The sequence below is a fragment of the Saccopteryx leptura genome, chromosome 2 (genome assembly GCF_036850995.1).
Source record: "Saccopteryx leptura isolate mSacLep1 chromosome 2, mSacLep1_pri_phased_curated, whole genome shotgun sequence".
NCBI lineage: Eukaryota > Metazoa > Chordata > Mammalia > Chiroptera > Emballonuridae > Saccopteryx > Saccopteryx leptura.
The window spans coordinates 281,817,104-281,839,207 of record NC_089504.1 but is presented as its reverse complement, the minus strand read 5'-3'; the positions used below and the strand labels follow the sequence as shown (position 1 = coordinate 281,839,207).

The 22,104-nt window shown below is 42.0% G+C and overlaps 1 long non-coding RNA gene across 1 annotated transcript in view; it reads left to right on the top strand.

Moving 5' to 3' along the window:
* LOC136390922 (uncharacterized) overlaps positions 1-22,104 on the top strand; it is a 219,888-nt gene that overhangs the window by 134,656 nt on the left and 63,128 nt on the right. The gene's annotated exons all lie outside the window — the stretch shown is intronic.

Sequence of the window (22,104 nt, the reverse complement as noted above, 5' to 3'; positions counted from 1 at the left end):
TCTGCAGCAGACAGAGTAACCCCTTGCTTGAGCCAGCGACCCTGGATCCAAGCTGGTGAGCTTTTGCTCAAACCAGATGAGCCCGCGCTCAAGCTGACGACCTCGGGGTCTCAAACCTGGGTCCTCGGCATCCCAGTCCGACACTCCATCCACTGCGCCACCGCCTGGTCAGGCTGAATAATAAGATCTTAACGCTTGAAGGAAACTCTGTGGTTGCTCACTTCAAGTTTTTCATTTCTCAGGTGGAAAACCAAAACCCAAAAACACTGTTACTCCTTAGAGTTACATCATTAGTCAGTGGCAGAGTTAGAATTAACTTAGGTTTTCTGAGTCAGTCCAGCCCCTTACCAAAGAAGACTTAATAACAAATGGAAAAATCAAACAATGAAGTGAGCTCTTTCAATGAATGTGCTTAAGCAAAAACCACCACAGAACAGGCCTGACCAGGTGGTGGCGCAGTGGATAGAGCGTCAGACTGGGATGCAGAGGACCCAGGTTCGAGACCTCGAGGTCGCCAGCTTGAGCACGGGCTCATCTGGTTTGAGCAAGGCTCACCAGCTTGGACCCAAGGTCGCTGGCTTGAGCAACGGGTTACTCGGTCTGCTGAAGGCCCGTGGTCAAGGTACATATGAGAAAGCAATCAATGAACAACTAATGTGTCACAACAAAAAAAACCCTGATGATTGATGCTTCTCATCTCTCTCCATTCCTGTCTGTCTGTCCCTATCTGTCCCTCTCTCTGACTCTCTCTCTGTCTCTGTAAAAAAATGAAGAAAAAAAAAACCATCACAGAACAATATTATACACACTAGAGACTTTTCACATATTAGGTGGGAAGTTTCACATATTAGGTAGGACTCTCTCTTCAAAGGCCATGTTGAACATAGATAATTATGACACACTTTTCCTACTGAGTCCACAAACACAGCACAGTACTCAAGTAATTCCAACAATTAATTGAAGTGAGGTGCGAAGATGGGACCAATTTTCCATTCCTGCCCTAGACAACCTATAAGATTCTTTCAACATTGAGACTGATTCATAAATTACAGAATGAACTAATGGACAGTGAAACAAAAGAGCCCAATGAAAGAATCTGGCTAGGGTGTCAGAACAATCTGTTTCCTGTAAAGAAGGGTTTTTCTAGCTTCTGTGTTCTGTCATTTTCCTTAGTATATCTCTTAGGAAATAGAGCTGGAAACAAAAGAGTGATTAATGGGGAGTAGTAATACTATTGCCAGGAAAGTTCAATGCAGCATGAAATCAGTCAAATAAATGAATACAATTATATGGCCATTTAAGAAATCATGTTCTTTAGAATATTTAAGAATAATAGAACAATACTTGTATCAGTAAGAGTTTTTCTGGATGCAAGCAAAGAAGCCAACTCTCATTTTAACTAAAGCAAAAGAAGGAATTATCAGAAACTTATAGGTAGTTCAGTGTCTCAGTCAGTTTAGGCTGCTATAAAGAATACCATAGTCACCCTGGCCAGTTAGCTCAGTGGTAGAGCATTGGCCTGGTGTGTAGATGTCCCAGGTTTGATTCCTGGTCAGGGCACACAGGAGAAGCAACTATCTGTTTCTCCACCCCTCCCTCTCCTCCTTCTCTCTCACCCTCTCTCTTCCCCTCCTGCAGCCATGGCTCAGTTGGTTTGAGCCCTTAGGCCCCCGGCACTGAGGATGGCTCCATGGAGCTTCTGCTTCAGGTGCTAAAAATAGCTCAGTAGTGAGCATATCCCAGATGGGCAGATCATCAGCCCCAGATGGGGGTTGTCAGGTGGATCCCAGTCAAGGCACATGTGGGAGTCTGTCTTTCTATCTCCCTTCTTCCCACTTGGAAAAGAAAAAAAAAGAATACCATAGTCTAGGAGGCTTATAATTGGCAGATATTAATTTCTCACAGTTTTGAAGTTTGGAAGTCCAAGATCAAGGCACCAGTAGATTCAGTGTCTGATGAGAGCTGCTTCTTGGTTCACAGACTTGCTGTGTCATCACATAGTGGAAAGAGTACGGGAATTCTCTGAAGTTTCTTTTATAAGGGCACTAATCGTATTCATGAAAGCCTCACCCTTATGACCTAATCACCTCCCAAAGAGCTAACCTCCAAACAACATCACACTGGGGAATAGGTTTCAGCATATAAATTTTGGGAGCCCACAATAATTCAATCTATAGCACTCAGAGAACCAACGAAAACCATAACCAACCAGGCCTCAGGAATAACAAAATCAGGTGGCCTCAGAGTCACATGTGGGCTTGAGACAACTTCTTTAAGGTTTACTGTAGAATAAAACTGTTCTATTTTCTGTCTTCCTGTTGCTCACTGAGGATTAAAATTCCCAAAAAACAGATTGACCTTGACTGGCCTAGGTCAAAGATTCTCTCCGTAGGGGTATGGGAAAGAGTTGCAGGACATCTTATCAAAGTGGCAGTTAGTTTAACAAAATGAAGTACAAAACAAAATTTGAACAGGATATGCATTTGTCTGTTTATTCAGTAAGCATTTACTGATCACCTGCTGGCCACCAATACCACCTTGGTTACAGAGATTTCTAAATAGTAGCATGCCCATCCTTGCCCTCAAAGAGATTACAGTCTAATGAGAAAGCAATGTGTCAATAAGTGATTCTAACTAGCAAACCATAATATAGCTCCCAGGGTGTGCTCAGAAGTGTCTCCTGATCCGTGAGACCTCTGTTCCGAAGAAGTACCAGTTGGGTCTACAGGGAAGTGACGAAAGAGACAGAGACTCTGACTGTAAATAAAACTTTGATTGGCAGGAATTTTTGAAGGGATGGCATGGTAGTTCCTTGGAAAGATCTTCCCAAAGCAGCATCAGGGTTTTGTTTTATTGACTATGTTCCCAAAATACCAATATATTCCAGACTGATAGGTTGTCTTTAGATTTTCCTCTAGGTGGCACTAAAGAGGAACAGCAGTCTGCTCACAAATTGAGACAGATGCCACACTTCTGGGGTGGGGCATCCTGACTTGGAGGCCTGGAGTGGGAGTCTGAAATGCTCAATCTACCCTCTGTCTCAGGCTTTTGGCCTCAGGCATGCATCCCCTCACTGGGACTGCTCAGACCCTCAAAAGTCTTCCAACTCTTGTTCAGAAATGCAGTAGGATTCTTCCTGCCCAAACTTGATACAACCTTCCAGTACAACAGTCCCAGAAAATCTGTAACAATTCACACACACACTGAAGGTTTTGAACTAGTCTGAGCACAGAGCGTGGAAACCAGATCCACATGCACAGTGATGGTTCAGCAAGGTAATGTGAGAGATGCAGATGGAAGGAAGACTGACAGCAGACCTGGCCACTCCAAGAGATGGAGAGTACGAATATGGGGCCAAGCTTCCAGTTTTCCTGGTTTCCTGTGGCTAGAGCACTCAGAAGATGAAGGTGTGAGACTGTCACCCATGCATTCCTTGAGAAGGGGTGTACACTAAAGGTCAGAGGTACCAGCTAGAGCCTCAAGCAACTCCAGGCAGCAATTAGTGGAGAGTTTATTCCTCTGGAGGCTATGTCCAGAATGGATGAGCAGAGCAGGATATCTTTCAGTTCATCTCCTATTCAGTTATTTCTAAGAAGCCAAAGGCAGATAGTGGTAGCCTTCCACCAAGACAAAGAGGGCCACTGCTCTGCTCTGGTCCTGTAATGAAGAACTTTTCTGGCTCTCTTCCACAGCAAGGAGACCAAGGCATATCTATCTGGAGCTCACACTCTCTTTCTAGAACATATTTGAAGAATCCAGAATTGAAAAAAAAAATCATGTCAGAGAGGTATGCCTGATCTTTCCCTTTGAAATTTTAACAACTTATAACATAGAGAAGGAACCCCAGCTAGGCTGTAGGAGCACTTGAAAGATCTATATACCGAATGGACTAAAGGTAGGATGGATTTAAAAGGGGGATGAAAGATAAAACGCATTTGCTGTGAGCTCTGGAGAGGAAACAAACCTGAAGTGACTGGGTTTCTTTTTCTTCTCTCTCTCTGGTTTTTGTCTGAGGGGTACAGAGAAGGAAGCCCAAAATGACTGGGTCTCCTTCTGCTCAGAGCAGTGGCAAGATAAAGGGCAGAGGGGGAAAAACTAAACCAAAGCAGACAGAGCACAGGGTCATGGCCAGTGTTCCCATGGTCTGCTTGCAGCCTGCACTTAGCAGAAACAGAGAAAACTAAAGTGCAGCCTCCAGCCACCCAGATTCTGACTCCCTCACCTCATGGTGGCAGAAACAAATCACACAGCTAGCTCTTCAGAGTCACTTTCTCCCCTGAAAAACAGAGGTGTTGTCACATCTAGTCCCTGGGTCTGTTGAGACGTGGGGAGGAGCACCTGGAGGCCTGAGATCAGCATTACTAGAACTGGAAAACCATAAAGCCAAAGCCATAAAGCCCTCACAACATGCTCCACCCACCAATGCAACTGCAGCCCTGCCTACATCATTTGGACAGCAACATCTCAGCACAGGACAGCACAGGAATTTCACAGAGCTAAAAGATAGAATACAACAATACCTACTGGAATAAACCTCACAAAATTGAAATTTATTTTTTCTTTTTTATTCCATTTTTTCCTTTTTTTCTTTTTTCTACATGTTCATTTTTTCTCTTTTTCTTTTTTGAATTATACTTTTGTCTTTTTTACTTTCAATTCTTACTTATGGGTGTTTTGTTTATTTCAGATTTTTTTTCTTTTTGATCTTTGTTTTCTGTGGTTTTTCTTTTCATAATTTTTAAATTTTATGTATTTTCATTTACTTTTTTTCTTTTTCTTTTTTTTTTTTTTTGTATTTTTCTGAAGCTGGAAACGGGGAGAGACAGTCAGACAGACTCCCGCATGCGCCCGACTGGGATCCACCCTGCACGCCCACCAGGGGGCGACGCTCTGCCCACCAGGGGGCGATGCTCTGCCCCTCCGGGGCGTCACTCTGCCATGACCAGAGCCACTTTAGTGCCTGGGGCAGAGGCTAAGGAGCCATCCCCAGCACCCGGGCCATCTTTGCTCCAATGGAGCCTCACTGGGGGAGGGGAAGAGAGAGACAGAGAGGAAGGAGAGGGGGAGGGGTGGAGAAGCAGATGGGTGCTTCTCCTGTGTGCCCTGGCCAGGAATCGAACCCGGGACTTCTGCACGCCAGGCCAATGCTCTACCACTGAGCCAACTGGCCCTTCATTTACTTTTAATTGGTTTTTTTGTTGGGGTTCTAAACAATACAACTCTCAAATGTCACCAAAGAAGAAGAAATTAAATACCATGGTTATACAAGACAGAAATATAGTTCAGAAAGAAAATTTAAAATTTCCAGAAAGCAATGTAAATCTCATGGAAACCTTGGAGTTAAATGATACAGAATTCAAAATTGAAGTTCTGAAATTACACAACAAGGTGCAAGAAAACACCAATAGGCAACTTTATAAGCTCAGAAAGGAGATTGAAACTCTAAAAACAATAATGAAGAACACAATACCTGAATTGAAGACTGAGGTAGCAAGTTTAGCTAATAGAACAAGCCAGACAGAAAAAAGAATCAGTGAAATCAAAAACAGAAAACTAGAGATGCTACAGAAATGAGAGGAGAGAGATTCATAAATTTAAAAAACTGAGAGGGCTCTACAAGCATTCTTGGACTCCATCAGAGAGAGCAATATAAGAATAATGGGTATATGAGAAGAAGAGAGGGAGAAGGGAATGGAGAGCCTATTCAAAATAATAATGAATGAGAGTTTTCCAAACCTATGGAAAAAGAGCCTCAAATCCAAGAAGCAAGCAGAATGCCAAGTTACCTCAACCTAAAAAGACCTATTTTTAAGGCACAGCATAATGAAATTCTCAAAAGTCAATGAGAAGCAAATAATCCCCAAGTCAGCTAGGGAAAAGAAGAACATAACCTATAAAAAATAAAAAAAAAAGCCATTAGGTTATCATTAGATTCACAGCAGAAACTCTACAAGTGAGAAGAGAGTCAACCCAAACATTCAAACTACTGACAGAGAAATTACCAGCCAAGAAGACTATATACATCAAAATTAGCCTTCAAATAAAAAGAAAAAATGAGCCTGACCAGGCAGTGGCGCAGTGGATGGAGCGTCGGACTGGGATGTGGAGGACCCAGGTTCGAGACCCCAAGGTTGCCAGCTTGAGCATTGGCTCATCTGGTTTGAGCAAAAATTCTCCAGCTTGGACCCAAGGTCGCTGGCTCAAGCAAGGGGTTACTCAGTCTGCTGAAGGCCCACGGTCAAGGCACATATGAGAGAGCAATCAATGAACAACTAAGGTGTCGCAACGCGCAACGAAAAACTAATGATTGATGTTTCTCATCTCTCCATTCCTGTCTGTCTGTCCCTGTCTATCCCTCACTCTGACTCTCTGTCTCTGTAAAAAAATAAAATAAAATAAAAAGGAAAAATGAAAACTTTTCCAGACATACAGAAACTGAAGGAATTTATCACCAGAAAACCCCCACTGTAGCAAATACTCAAGGAGGTTATTCAACCAGACACAAAAAAATAAAACAAAACTACAAATAAAAGCCAACAAGATTACAATAAAAACAAGAATATCTAGAAAAAAGAAAAAGACAAGGATAATCTGTGACAACAATAACATAAAAGGGAAAAGGATAAAGATCTGCAGTAGCAAAGGAGGATGAAGTGCAGAAGCACTCATAAGACAAAGGACTGTTATACGTATGAACATTTTTCTCTTAATGACCTAATGGTAACCATCCAAAAAAGCCACCACTGAAACACGCAGCTTAAAAAAAATAAAGAAATGGTGCAAAGAAGTATGGAATGCAGCCAAATAAAAACAACTGACAGAAACACAAAAGAGAAGAACCAAAAAGACACAGAGCTACCAGAAATAGAATATAAAATGGCTGTAAAAAATCCTCAAGTATCAATAATTACCCTAAATGTAAATGGACTGAACACACCAATAAAGAGGCACAGAGTAGCAGATTGGATCAAAATGCAAAACCCAACCATATTCTGCCTTCAAGGGATACATTTAAGCTGCAAGGACAAAAGTAGATTCAAACTGAAAGGTTGGAAAATTATTCTCCAAGCAAATAATACCAAAGAAAAGCAAGTATAGCCATACTCACATCTGATAACACTGACTTCAAGACAACTAAGGTAACCAGAGACAAAGATAGACATTTCATAATGATAAAAGGGACATTGTATCAAGAAAACACATCTTAATATATATGCACTGAACCAGGGAGCACCAAAATATATGACATCTAATAACTGATCTAAAAATAGAAGCAGACAAAAACATAATCATACTTGGAGATTTCAACACAACATTGATGGCTTTACATAGATCATCCAAACAGAAAATCAATAAAGAAATCTTGGCCTTAAATGACACACTGCATCAAATGGACATAAAAGATATTTATAAGACATTTCATCTCAAAACATCAGATTATATATTCTTCTACAGTGTGCAAGGAACATTCTAAAGGATAAACCATATGTTGGACCATAAAACTAACATCAACAAATTTAGAAAGATTGAAATTATACTAAGCATATTTTCTAATCAAAAAGCTCTGAAATTAGAATTCAACTATAAAAAAGAAAGTAAAGAAACCCACAAAAATGTGGAATTAAACAACTTAGTTCAAAAAATAACTGGGTCGAAAAAGAAATAAAAACAGAGATCAAAAGATATATACAGACAAGAGAAAATGACAACACAACATACCAAAATTTCTGTGATGCAGCAAAAGCAGTAATAAGAGGGAAGTTTATATCATTATAGGCCTATATCAAGAAACAGGAGAGATCCAAAGTAAACAACCTAACATCCCACCTTAAGGAATGAGAAAAAAGAATAATAAAGGAAACTCAAAGTCAGCAGAATAAAGAAAATATTGTAAAATTAGAGAAGAACTAAATGAAATAGAGAACAAAAGTAGATAAATATAACAAAGAGCTGGGGGTTTTTAAAAGATCAATAAAATTGACAAACCACTGGCTAAACTCACTAAGAAAAAAGAGGATGAACTCATATAAATAAAATCTAAAATGAAAGAGGAAAAACAACCATAGACATCATAGATATACAAAGAATTATAATAGAATATTATGAAAGATTATATACCACCAAATTCAACAAGCTAGAGAAAATTGATTAATACCTAGAATTACACAATCTTCCTAGACTGAGTCATGAAAAAGTGGAAAACCTAAAGAGACCTATAAGTAGGGAGGAAATAGAAAGAATTTTCAAAAACCTTCCCAAAAACAAAAGTCCAGGACTAGATGGCTACACTGGTGAATTCTACCAAACATTCAAAGATTTGGTTCCACCTGACCAGGAGGTGGCGCAGTGGATAAAGCATTGGACTGGGATGCGGAGGACCCAGATTCAAGACCCCAAGGTTGCCAACTTAAGCGTGGGCTCATCTGGTTTGAGCAAAGCTCACCAGCTTGGACCCAAGGTCACTGGCTCGAGCAAGGGGTTACTCAGTCTGCTGAAGGCACCGCGGTCAAGGCACATATGAGAAAGCAATCAATGAACAACTAATGTGTCCCAACGCACAACGAAAAACTAATGATTGATGCTTCTCATCTCTCCGTTCCTATCTGTCTGTCCCTGTCTATCCCTCTCTCTGACTCTCTCTCTGTTTCTGTAAAAAAATAATAATAATAATAAGATTCTATTTCTATTCTTCTCAAAGTCTTCCAAAAAATAGAAGAAGAAATACTTCCCAATACATTTTATGAGGCCAACATAACCCTCATACCAAAATCTGGAATGGACAACACAAAAAGAAAACTACAGACCAATATTGCTAATAAATACTGATGCAAAAATCCTAAACAAAATACTAGCAAATTGATTACAATAATACATTTAAAAAAATACACCACGATCAAGTGGGTTTTATTCCAGGAGCACAAGGATGGAAATGGATCAACATAATACACCACATCAACAAAACAAAGAACAAAAATTATATAATTCTATCAATAGATGCAGAAAAGTCATTCGATAAGATACATCCCTTTATGTTGAAAACACTCAGTAAAATTGGAATAGAAGGAAAGTACTACCTTGACATAATAAAGGCCATATATGACAAATCATCAGCTAATACCATTCTAAATGATAAAAAAAAATTGAAGGCTTTTCCTCTAAAATCAGGAACAAGGCAAGACTGCCCACTCCCTCCATTCTTGTTCAACATAGTTCTGGAAGTTTTGACCTGAGTGATCAGGTAAGAGAAAGAAATAAAAGGCATCCATACCAGGAAAAAGAAAGTAAAAGTATCACTTTTTGCAGAAGACATGATCCTGTATATAGAAAACCCCAAAGACTCCACCAAAAACTATTAAAAACAACAAACCAATAAAGTAAAGTTGCATAATACAAAGTCAATATAAAGAAATCCACTGCTTTCCTATATGGCAACAATGAACCATTGGTAAATGAACTCAAAAAACCAATTCTTTTTACAATTGCAACAACAAAAAATAAAATATTTAGGAATAAACTTAACAAAGGATGTGAAGAACCTACATACAGAAAACTACAAAATATTATTGAAAGAAATTGAAAAAGACACAATGTTACAGAAAAATACTCCATGTCTGTGAATTAGAAGAATCCATATAGTTAAAATGGCCATATCACCCAAAGTAACATACAAATTTAATGCAATTCCCATCAAAATCTTTATGTCATTTTTTTAAAGAAATGGAACAAAAATCTTCAGGTTTCTATGGAACCATAAAAGACCCCAAATAGCCAAAGCAATCCTGAGGAAAAAGAATGGAGCCAGAAGTATCACACTTCCCTGACTTCAAATTATAGTATAGAGCCACGATAATCAAAACAGCATGGTATTGGCAGAAAAACAGGTATACAGCCAATGGAACACAATCGAGAGCCCAGAAATAAAACCACATAAATATGGCAAATCATCTTTGACAAAGAGCCAAAAACATCCAGTGGAGAAAAGAAAGTCTCCTCAATAAATGGTGCTGGGAAAATTGGAAAGCCACATGCAAGAGAATTAAACTTGACTACAGTTTGTACTCCTGAACAAAAAGTAATTCAAAATGGATCAAAGACCTAAATAAAAGATCTTAAACAATAAATTACATAAAAGAAAACATAGGTACTAAGCTCATAGACCATGGATGGAGAGAATAATTTATGAATTTGACCCCAAAGGCAAAGGAAGTAAAAGCAAAAAATAAATGAATGTCTCTAACTATATAAAACTAAAAAGCTTTTGCACAGCAAAAGGAACTGACAACAAAACAATTTGGCAGGCAGCCAACTAAATGGGAGATGATATTTGCAAACAACAGCTCCAATATGGGGTTAATATTCAAAATACATAAAGAACTCACAAAGCTCAGCAACAAACAAGCAAACAATCCAATTAAAAAATGGGGAGAGGACCTGAACAGACACTTCTCCCAAAAAGACATACAAATGGCCAAAAGATATATGAAAACATGCTCATCTTCACTAGCTACTCAAAAAGTACAGATCAAAACTGTAATGAGATACCACTTCACACGCATTAGATTGACTATTATCAACCAGACAGGTAATAACATGTGTTGGAGAGGCTGTGGAGAAAAGGAACCCTCATTCATTGCTGGTGGAAATACAAATTAATACAACCATTATGGAAGAAAGTATGGTGGCTCTTCAAAAAATTAAGAATAGAACTACCGTGTGACCTAGTCATTTCTCTACTGGGTATATACCCCTAAAACTAAAAAGAAAAATGGTATGTAAAGATACATGCACCCCCATGTTCATCACAGTATTATTCACAGTGACATGAAAACAACCAAAATGTCCCTCAATGGATGATTGGAGAAAGAAGATGTGGTACATACATACAATGGAATACTACTCAGCCATAAGATATGATGATATAGTGCCATTTACAACATAGATGGACCTTGAAAATATTATACTGAGTGAAATAAGTAAATCAGAGAAAGCTAAGAACTAATGATTTCACACATAAGTAGGATATAAAACTGAGACTCGTGGACGTAGATAAAAGTGAAGTGTTTACCAGGGGGAGGGGGATGTGGGGGAGGACTTGTGGGAAAGGAAGTAAAGAGGAGCAAATATAAGGTGTCGGAAAATGATCTGACTTTGGGTGATGGATATACAACATAATCAATAGTTCAAAAGCTATAGAAAAGTTTACCTAAAACTTATGTATCCTTATGGATCAATGTCACCCTATTAAATTTAATTTTCTAAATAAAATTTTAAAAAATAAAAGAATCCAGATTCATAAAATTCCCTGTTCAAATGGGAATCTTGCACATGTACAAGCCCCTTTCCTGGATACATTGTCCCACAGATAGACCAAACTACTTATATGTGCACCCCTAGGTCTGAGGGTAGCTAGAGGGCAGGTTTGGGGTTCAGTATGAGACTTCAGACATGACACCTGAGGTGTCCATACATGTGAGCACAAGGCTTTTCACAGTGTGAGATTCACTTGTGGGTGAGAAGAGAAGGGGTCTGGCCTCATTCCTGGGCATGGGGTCCAGTTCTTCCTATGCTTCCAAGTTCTGCTATAAAACTCAAAGAGTTCAATATCTCAATCTAATCTAAATCTGGCATTCCAGGTCATTTTGCAGGTATATTTGTCAAAGTCAGAGGCCAGGACATGTTCTATGTAACAAATTGTTAGTTTGATTTATCAGTACAAATGTTAAGGGCAAGGTTGACTATGGGGACCTGTCCCTATGGACTTTTTTCTATCAAGATTCCCATCCACTTCCTGAACCTGACACATGTCCCCAAACTCCACAATGAAGAGCAAGCTCCTGGGACCAACAGTCCCTGATTTCCTGGAGGGCTAAGCATCTCAAGTACTTATTACTCAGCACAACTCTCCCAAGTAGTTAACGTGTGCCAGAGACACTGGAGATGCAGCTGTGAACAAGACAGAGCATCCAGCAAGCCTGCAGCCTAATTTTGAAAAATTGACATTAAACAAACAGAAATGTTTAATTTAAAATGTGCTAAGTTCTACAGAGGAAAAGAACTGAAAGTGTGAGCAAGGATGATGAGGGAGTAAAATATAACTGGTGCAAGGACAACACAGAAAGTCTCTCTGAGAAGGAAGCAGCAGGAAGAGGAGGCCCGAAGCTGAGGATGAGCACACTGGAAAGGCCTTCTGGGAAGATCTTGGCATGCATGGACGTCTGAAGGAAGGCCCCGGAGCTGGAGGCTAATGAGCAAGGGAGACTCTGGGAAGAGAGAAGAGAAGTCAGATCATGCCGAGTCCAGAAGGATTTAAAATGGTAAGATATAAAATTCAATTCTAAATGTAAAAGAAGGCCATTGAAGAGTGTTAGGAAGGAAAATGACATGTTTAGACTTGCATTTTTAAAAGTTTGTTCTGGTAGCTGTGTGGAGAATGGATAGAGGAGGGAGCGAGTAAAAGCAGGAAAATGAAGCAGTTGCAGGGATCCTAGCAAGATGCAATGATAGCTTTGACTAGGAGGGATGAGATGAGAAGTGAGCACATTCAAGAAATATTTAAGAGCTAGAACACAGGACTCGATACTGGTTATGAGGATGGGTGAGGGATGATACAGGAGTGTCTGACCTGAGTAACTAGGCAGATGGAAGGAAGTGCTGTTTATCAAAACTAGAAACACAGAAAGAAGAGCAAGTTTTAGGGTGAAGTCAAGAATTAATTGGCCCTCAGTTATCAGAGAGCAGGGTTTTAACGGAACAAAGCATGCGGCTGAATGATGTATTGGGTTGACATATGAAAATGACCACTTTTATATTTAAAAAATGGTCAGAATAACTAATTTCATATGATGCTGCCTAATAATTTAAATGTGAATCAATTTGAGGAGAAAAAACATAGTTTTCTGTCTTGCTCTACTCCCAGAAAAGCTGGTTCATGCCTATAACCGGGTAGGTTTTTTACTTTTCAGATTCAGAATCAGAGTCCAGATCATTCAACATGAACCTGAGGATGGAGAGGCTGCAAAATATCTCTGGGGCAGAGATGCCCCCTATAGCACCCTCATCTCAAACTGCTGTAACCCATCTGGCCTGATTAGCTTCTCTCGCAGCTGGCCTAAATCTTGCCTACCCAGCTCCAAAAAGAACTCGAGTTCAATAAGGGTAGGATGTACTGGAACCGCCTCAGTGGCCATGAAGGGCTGGGCTTGACCCCAATGCTCTCTGAATGTACCCACCTCATGTCCATTCCTGCAACATTCAGAGTTCTACATAGATTATCTAGATTCAATGCTGTCTTGGGAGACCCTTTCCAAGCAAAGGGACAGTGCCATGGTCAGACACAAAAGAATAGCACATCAGCCCACTCCAAAGGAGTGATCGTCTCACAGAGGTAAGTCTCAGGAGCCAGGTCAGAGGCCTTGGAGCCTCTCTTGAGGCACCCTTTTATCATGAGGACATCAAGAGGAGCTGCTCAGACTGGCTGGTGGAGAATTGTGTGATGTGCTTTGCTATAAGGAGTGCTGGTTTTCAATATGGAGACTAGTACCTTCCAGCTGGAGTAGGACTGAAGCAGAGAATAGCTCTGGGGGCAACAGCCACTCTGGGCTGAAAATGTCCCATTTTCTTCTGAAGGACCAATCAGTAGCCTAGGGCAGAGGAGGGCAGGCAGAGAGTCAGGGACAGCATGAGTCAGAGCCTTGGAGTGAGGATGTTCTTGGGCCAGCAAAAAGACACTGGCAGTCTGTAGTGTCCCATTGCCCAAAGCTGTGATCATCTGGTCATCATTGACCCCAATGAACATCCCACCACCTCACACACAGCCTCCTGTGAGGCTGTCCAACCACCCAATTTGAGGGACACACAAACATTCCATCACCAAATTAGTCTGCCTCAGGGACCAGCATAGCCTCAATGCTGCCATCAGAGAATGGCCTCATTCCTGGAGGGCTGAGTCAGCCTGGTTCTTTGGTTCCTTACGCTAAAGAGAAGAGGATCGTTCCTGCACTGCCTGGATCAGGGAGTCGGGGGAAGGTGAGAGAAAGCTGGAGTGCTTGAGGAATGTCACTTCTCTGAGCATTCTTTTTTTTTTTTTTCTTTTGAGATAGAGCAGGGGTCGGGAAAATTTTTGGCTGAGAGAGCCATGAACACCACATATTCTAAAATGTAATTCCATGAGAGCCATACAACAACCCGTGTACCTTACGCATTATCCAATAAAAATTTGGTGTTATCCCGGAGGACAGCTGTGATTGGCTCCAGCCACCCACAACCATGAACATGAGCGGTAGGAAATGAATGGATTGTAATACACGAGAATATTTTATATTTTTAACGTTATTATTTTTTTTATTAAAGATTTGTCTGCAAGCCAGATGCAGCCATCAAAAGAGCCACATCTGGCTCGCAAGCCATAGGTTCCCGACCCCTGAGATAGAGGAAGGGGGAGAGAGAGAGAGAAGAATCAACTTGTTGTTCCACTTAGTTGTGTTATTGATTGTTTCTCATATGTGCCCTGACCAGGGCTGGAATTGGCAACCTCAGGGGTCAAGCCCTGACTGGGGCTCAAACTGGTGTCCTCCAGGTTAAGCCAGTGCCCTCAAGATCGAGCAGATGACCTCAGGATCTGTGATCCCAGGCACAAGCCAGAGACCTTGGCACCCCAGGGTGACACTCTATCCAATGAAACCAGCCAGGGTTTCACTGAACATTCTTCAGCAAGAGAAATAAGGGCCCTTAGTCTGGAACATGGAAGAGGTAACATCCTCTTCATGCTTACTCACACCCTTCACTGGGGACCATTCCAGCTGACACACACATCTTAACTCCTTTCTCCCACAGCCCCGCCCTTAGGAGGCCTTATGATGGAGATGACTCAGCAATTACCAACCCATTCTGCTTTTGTCTGTCCCCTGAACCTGACAAGTCCATGCCCTTTGCCCCTTTGTCCAGGCTCTCCCCCTACTTCCCAGCCTAGAATAAAACCCTTTATCCATCTTGTTTCTCCAAGCAAAGCTTCAAAGTTCACCCGTAGGCACAATTCCTCCCAGAAACCTTCCCTCAGCTGATCTCATAGCATCAACTCTCCTAACCTTGCATGAAGCTAAATCAATAGTCATGTGCATCATTCCTTAATATTTCCAAATAAGGTTAATGGTCTCCTTAGCAAGGCCGCGAGCTCCTGGAGGGGCCAGGTTTGGGGGGAATTGGGTTTTCTTGTTTGTTTATTTCTTTGTTTTTTGGTTTTTATTTATTTTTAGAGGGAGGGAGAAACATTCATTTGTTATTTCACATATTTGTGCATTCATTGGTTGATTCTTGTATATGCCCTCACTAGGGATGGAACCAGCAACCTTGGCATACCAAGAAATGCTCCAACCAACTGAGCTCTTCATCCAGGGAAAGACCGGGTTTAATACTCCAGTCCTACCACAAACACACAGTAAGCACATCGTTAAACACAGTGGTCAATGTGGATGGAGGGTGGCGGATGCATGCAGGTGGACAATAGAGACCATTCTTCGGACTTCTCCATTGAGGAAGCCAAGAGTCTTAAGTTGTGAGATTCTGTTATCTGGATGCCCCCCCTCAGGCAGCATAATCAGTTGGCTGGGCTCAGACAACCTTCTATGCCTCTTAGGAGCCTCTTGGCCACCCACAGACAAATAGGCTGCTTCTCACTAACTTCCTACCTTCTCAGGGGTTCTGGAGCAGGAGTTAGCTCCTCCTGCTATACATTGTCTCTCTCTTCCCATCTTCTTTAATACTTTGAAGCAATATTTATTAGTGGCTATTATATTCCTAATATGTTTTTTGTTTGTTTGTTTGTTTGTTTTTTAACTAAAGAATACTTTTTTTTTTAAATTTTATTTATTTATTTATTTATTTTAGAGAGGAGAGAGAGAGGGAGAGAGAGAGGAGAGAGAGACAGAGAGAGAGAAGGGGGGAGGAGCTGGAAGCATCAACTCCCATATGTGCCTTGACCAGGCAAGCCCAGGGTTTCGAACCGGCAACCTCAGCATTTCCAGGTCGACGCTTTATCCACTGCGCCACCACAGGTCAGGCTATTCCTAATATGTTTTTAAGCTTAGGTACATGAATGAGTAAAAACCAAGATCCCTGCTCTTACGGAGCTTACAGTGCAAGGGGCAGGGGTGTCAATTAATAATCATAACAAATAAATTATGTAGCATGTTAAAATGAGATATGTGTTATAGATTAAAGAAAAAATAGAGGGGGATAGGAGCAATAAGGAGTATAGTCAGAAAGGCACTGAAATCAAATAAGACTGCAGTGAGAAGAAGGTAATTGAGCAAAGACTTGAAAATAAGTAATGATCTAGCCATTTGGAAATCTGCAAGAAAGCTATTCTGAGCAAAGAAAATAGTCACAGCAAATGCCCAAATGCCCTATGAGGTGTAAGAAATAGGAGCCAGCACAGCTCAAGTGGAAGAGCCGGGGGAAGAAGGACAGTCCCTACAAAGGTTAGGTCCATAAGGTAATAGGTAAGGACCTTGGACTGGCTCTGAGTAAAATAGGAAATCATTTCAGGGTTTTGAACAGAAGAATGACTTAAGGTGGGCAAGGGAGGAAGCAGTGAGATCATCTGAGACTGTTGCTATAATCCATGCAAGAGATGATGGTTGCTGGGAGTCAGAAATAATCATGAAGGAAGAGAGGAGGGTCAAATTCCGGGTCTACTCTGAAGGTAGAACCAACAGAACTTGCTGGCAGGCTGGATGTGGTGGGAGAAGTAGTGAGAGTAAGAAAAGAAGTCAGGAAGGACAGAGTTGCTATCAACTGAAATGGAGGAGATGATAGGTGGAACCAGTTTAGGAAGGATCAGGAGCAGTGTTCAGGGCTTGCTAAGTGTGAGATGTCTGTTAAACATAGTAAGCGATAGTGGGCTGTAGAACAGAGGTCTGGCATAAATTTGGATGTTGTTGACATATCAATTTTAGAATGATAGAGAGGTCCAGGAGCTAGGTGGGAGGTTATCCCCGGCCTTGTTCTTCACTTTCTCTGTGTGCTATATTCCTGGAAAGGTTGATGAGTGTTGAAAGTCAGAAATTCAATTTCCCCACAGGAACAATGTAGTAATAGCAGGAACAATGTAGTAATAGCAAGTTATGCTCCTGCCCAAGAACCTGTTGCTCAATTTTTCTAATGGTGGTGATCACAAGATAGCATTTCCTCGAGTCCTTAATAAACTGTGAATGAGACGCCTGCATGCTGTGCAGGAAAGAACTCCTTAAAGAGCCTGTTGTCCAAGAAACAGGGCACTGTGACCTGCTGAGCAGAGCCCTGCCTAGCACATGGCCTTCTCCCTGGGCTAGGAGGTCCAGATCACCAATACAATCTTTCCTGAGTCCTACCTGACTCTGCTTATCAGCTGCCAGGCTCTCTCAGGGATGGCAATTTTCACGTGCACTTTTGGCTTTGGGGAGATATGTGTGGCTTTTTTCATCACATGCTCTTGAAATAATCACCAGCTTTGGTAATCTTCAGCACTCCAAGTTTGGGGAGGAGTCTTTAGCACAATCTTTAGCCATCACACTATTTGAGGGAAAGTCAGTTCAGGGAGATTTTCAGAGCCCTGTAAGGGAGTAGCTGTTGAGAAAGAAGGTGACACAGCCCTGCCCTTAGTGGGAGTCTTTCCTCTTTATCCTGGAGCAGGGTAGACACTGGGACAGTAGAACAGGGTGTGGTCAGCCTGCCTTTGTGAAGAACCTAGGCAAGCTGAGAAAGGGGATGAGAGAGAATAAGAGACAGAGACAGTCAGCATAAGAGACAGAAAAGTTACAGGCAAGGCAAGTAGCCTTAGCAAAGGGGCTGAGGCAGGTGGAGACTGGGGCTGGAGCCGGGATTGGAGTTGGATTGCAGCATTTGGAGAGCCATGGAGCCAATTCAGGAGAGTCACTGGCAGGAAGCGGCCACAAGACTTAAGGGAGCATCCAAGCAAGAAAAAAGGGGGTGGGGGAACAGACCAGGGGTATCTGTGGGGACTGATAGGAAGAGATAGGTAGGAAGTGGGGACTGAAGTGAGCTAAAGAAGCTCAGTTTCAAGACTGAGATAATTCTTCCAAAACTGTGTGTGCCCAGAGGGTCCTTCCTCATCTTTGGGAGAGCTGTGTGGAGACCCTTCAGGAGGGACTACACACTTGGGAGGGTATGTCAAGGTCAGTGATCCAGGGGACAGCAGTAGGGAGCCTTAGAACCAGGATCTGATAGCAGGTAGTTTAGAAAGGGCACAGGAGGCCGAGCACTTGTTCAGGAAGTTGCTTGTAGAATCCTGGCAGCCTGTTCCCAACCAGGCCTACTTCAGGGACCCTGCCAAACTTGTGTTTCAAGTGCATCCTGTTCTTACTAATATCACCATTAATAATGAGGATTGCTGTCAATATAACACATGCATGTGGATCCCAGGACTTCGAGACAAGGCCTAGTTCTTCGGCTTCTCTACTTGCTGCTTCCTGGATTCTTTGTCTCTTCCCCAAGATGGTGAGCCTTCTCCAAGTTCAATCCCAAGGCATTATTCCTCCTGCTCCTTCCCCCTCTCTGTGGACCTCAATTGCCTCAGCTTCCGCCACAACCTTTGTGTGTTAGATCTTTGCCTCCAGGCCTATCATTTTGTGGGAGATGAAATTACATTTTGAGGAGTGGAAGGTTAGAGATCAAGTATTTATGAAGTCCCTACCCTGTATCAGACTCTGCAACAAGCACTTTACACAACACAGCCCTATTAACATTCCATTTTTCAGATGAAGAACAGGCTTTTGGAGCTTATGAAATAACTACACTCAGGTCTTCCTGACTCCAAAACTAAAGTCTTCTATCCTTTGCATATCGGATGATGACTAACTTACAAATATTTACCACAATTTTTTTTCTTCCTCCTTTCCTCTTTTTTCCCCATGACACTCACATGTGTCCACCTTCAGCTCAAACTCAGCCTCTATAAAATGAGATTGGCAGTTCTGCCCCATCCTCTTCAGCTCCATTTCCTGACTTGTCAAAGGCTTTTGGTCTCCTCCCATGCTCAGAGTTCCATCCTTCCCATCCTTCTAGAATGCATTCAAGAAGGCTGCTGAGGGCAATGGCCACAGAAAGGTGGCAGGAGATTATCTTGTCCATTACCCACTGAGAGGCACAGTGAACACACCCAAAACAGCCACTCACCCCACCTTGCTTGCATGGGTCCTACATCTCTCAACAGTCTCCCTTCAGCACTTTCTTCCTAATCTAACTATAAGGAACTGAATGGAATCAGCTTTGTTTCCATACCCCAGGAATAAATGAAACGATTACTTCAGGTGGTCTGGCTGGATGCATTGTAAATTCCAAAGCAAGAGAATCCCAGGCTTTCACCAGAAGGGTCCCCTGAGAAGCATAGGGGACGGGGCTAAAGTTCAGATCAAGTTCCCTGCCTCTAAACAGGCCTCTGCCTAAGCAGTGATTGGATAATTCTCAAACCTCCGTTGTTTCCAATGAGGCAGAATAAAAATACTCATCTCTCCTAGACTTACCCTAGTCTGACTGAACTGAGTACCTCAAATATAATTGGGTGGTATCATGCTAATAGTTATTCTAATAGGAGCACATAGAAAAAAATTCATTGAGACTCCATACCACTCAGGGTCTTGAGAATTTGAGGCTTAAGACAAAATGACTAGCCTGACCTGTGGTGACACAGTAGATAGAGCATAAACCTGGAAAGAAGAGGTTGCTAGTTTGAAACCCGGTCAAGGCATATACTACAAGCAACAAGCAAACAATAAACAATTAAAGTGAATCAACTATACTTCTTGCTCTTTACCCCTCCTCACTCCTCTCTCTGTAAAATCAATAAATAAAATCTTTCTTAAAAGAAAATTTTAAGAGAGAGAGAGAGAAGATGACTAGAAAGTGACTTTCTAAAATCTGGGAAAGAGAGTAGAGGAAGAACCGAGTCAGGAAGAACTCAGAATGTCTCTTGAATAGATTTCTCAGGGCTGGTTGCCAAGTTAGGTTTCTGGTGATAGCCAAGGGTATATAAATTACATAAATAATTTTTCAGTGACCAGAGAAACTAGAATTCAGCTCCAACAAGAATGGGGAGACACACACACAAAAAAGCAAAACTGGGAAGTAGAATGGAGACAACTGACTTTGTGCTGTTTGTGTCAGGACGTTACTTGAGATTCCCTCTTCTAAGGCAGTGTACATGCACACAGCCTTCTTCTGGTCTGGGGACATGAGCCACCTAAGTTCTTGTTTGTTTGTTTATTTGTTTGTTTGTGACAGAGAGAGGGACAGATAGGGACAGACAGACAGGAAGGGAAAGAAGGGAGAAGCATCAGTTCTTTGTTGCAGCTCCTTAGTTGTTCATTGATTGCTTTCTCATATGTGCCTTGACCCAAGGGCTCCAGAGTGAGTGACCCTTTGCTCAAGCCAGCGACCTTAGGCTCAAGCCAGCAACCACAGGGTCATGTCTATGATCCCACACTCAAGCTAGCGACCCCATGCTCAAGTTGGTGAGCCCATGCTCAAGCCAGATGAGCCTGCACTCAAGCCAGCGACCCCATGCTCAAGCTGGTGAGCCCATGCCCAAGCCGGATGAGCCTGTACTCAAGCCAGCGACCTCGGGGTCTCAAATCTGGGTCCTCCTCATACCAGTCCGATGCTCTATCCACTGCGCCACTGCCTGGTCAGGCTGATCTACCAAAGTTTTGCAAGCCAGTTACTAAATGCAGCCACTATTGAAAATTAAATTATGCAAACTTACAATAAAATAAGTTGTATAAAACAATGGAGATCAGTACTTAAAACTCATCACTTCCTAATTATTTTTTTATAGTTCACTCTTGTCTCACTTCTTGAGGTTACTGACTTCTACAGTATCTGTACCATGGAAATACTCTACAGTGAGATGCTACTGCTCATTCTCCCAACTCCACACCAGGAACATCATTGTGGTAGCCTGAAATCAGCCATAGTCAGAGAATTTATATCACAAAAATGGCGAATGCTATAAATCAAGGCCTCCCTGCCTCCTATATACCCCCACCTGTTCCCAAAGTCACTGTTAAACATTTACCACTGCAAGTGTTCCCCTTCAATTCTGACAAGGTTTTATGCAAGAGAAATGACAACCAAGAGGTCCTGAAGCAAAATCCTAAGAACAGAAACTTCCTTCCTTCCCTGCTCACCTAGCAGTGGGTGACTGCAATAATGATGACTGCCATCCAGACTGGGATGCAAGAACTTCTGTGGCTTCCCTGATGAGTCACTCTAACAGGAAGTTGTTTCCAGGGTCTCTCTAAAATCTCTCTTACTGCTTTTTAATGAGCTTTTCTTGCCAGAGCTTCACTGTTCTCTCTTTTTAAATGAAGGCTAAGTCTGAGCATGGCTCCCTGGTTCCTGGAGTGAGGAAGGTAATGTCATTCGACACAACCAACCTGTACATAAGGCCAGATGGCTGCCTTCTTCCTTCACTACCTTGCAAGAGGTTGAGCTGAAGGATCCTCAGACTAGGAAGGCCCTCTCCCAAGTCAGCCTAGTCAGTCCTCTGCCTTCGAGCAAAAGTGTACCAGGCCTAGTGTCCTACCAAGATCTAACTCTCTAATAAGTCATGTTACAGGTGCTCATAAACATGTACAAATAAACGAAGGGATGATGGTTCCTTCAGTCCTCTGCTCCCCTCACTGTTTAATCCCCTCACCTCCTGTTTTCCCACCTATTCCCAAAAACCTCCCATTTCCTTACCTCCACCTCAAAATATTTGTCCCTGGTTCCTTCTGCACCACCATTGTCTTTTTTCTTCCCCAGGTCTGTCTAGTAGAGCAAGCAATGCCATCACCATTTTGCAAATACCCAAGGCAACCAAAAGAACCTCCTAGTTATTTAAACCAAGCAGGTTTTCTGAGCTTCCTCAGTTAAGAAATTTGAAACCCAAATGTTTTGAGGGCTATCCATACCCATACTTCATGTGGCCCCAGGGTAGGAGCAGGAGGAATTAGGAAACCCAGTTTTGTCTCAAGGGAAAGAAGCAAAGAAAGAAGGAAATGCTTGGGCTCTCAATAGGCAGGTGGCTAGGCTGAGGTAAGTAGAACTGACTATGAAGTACCATGCTCT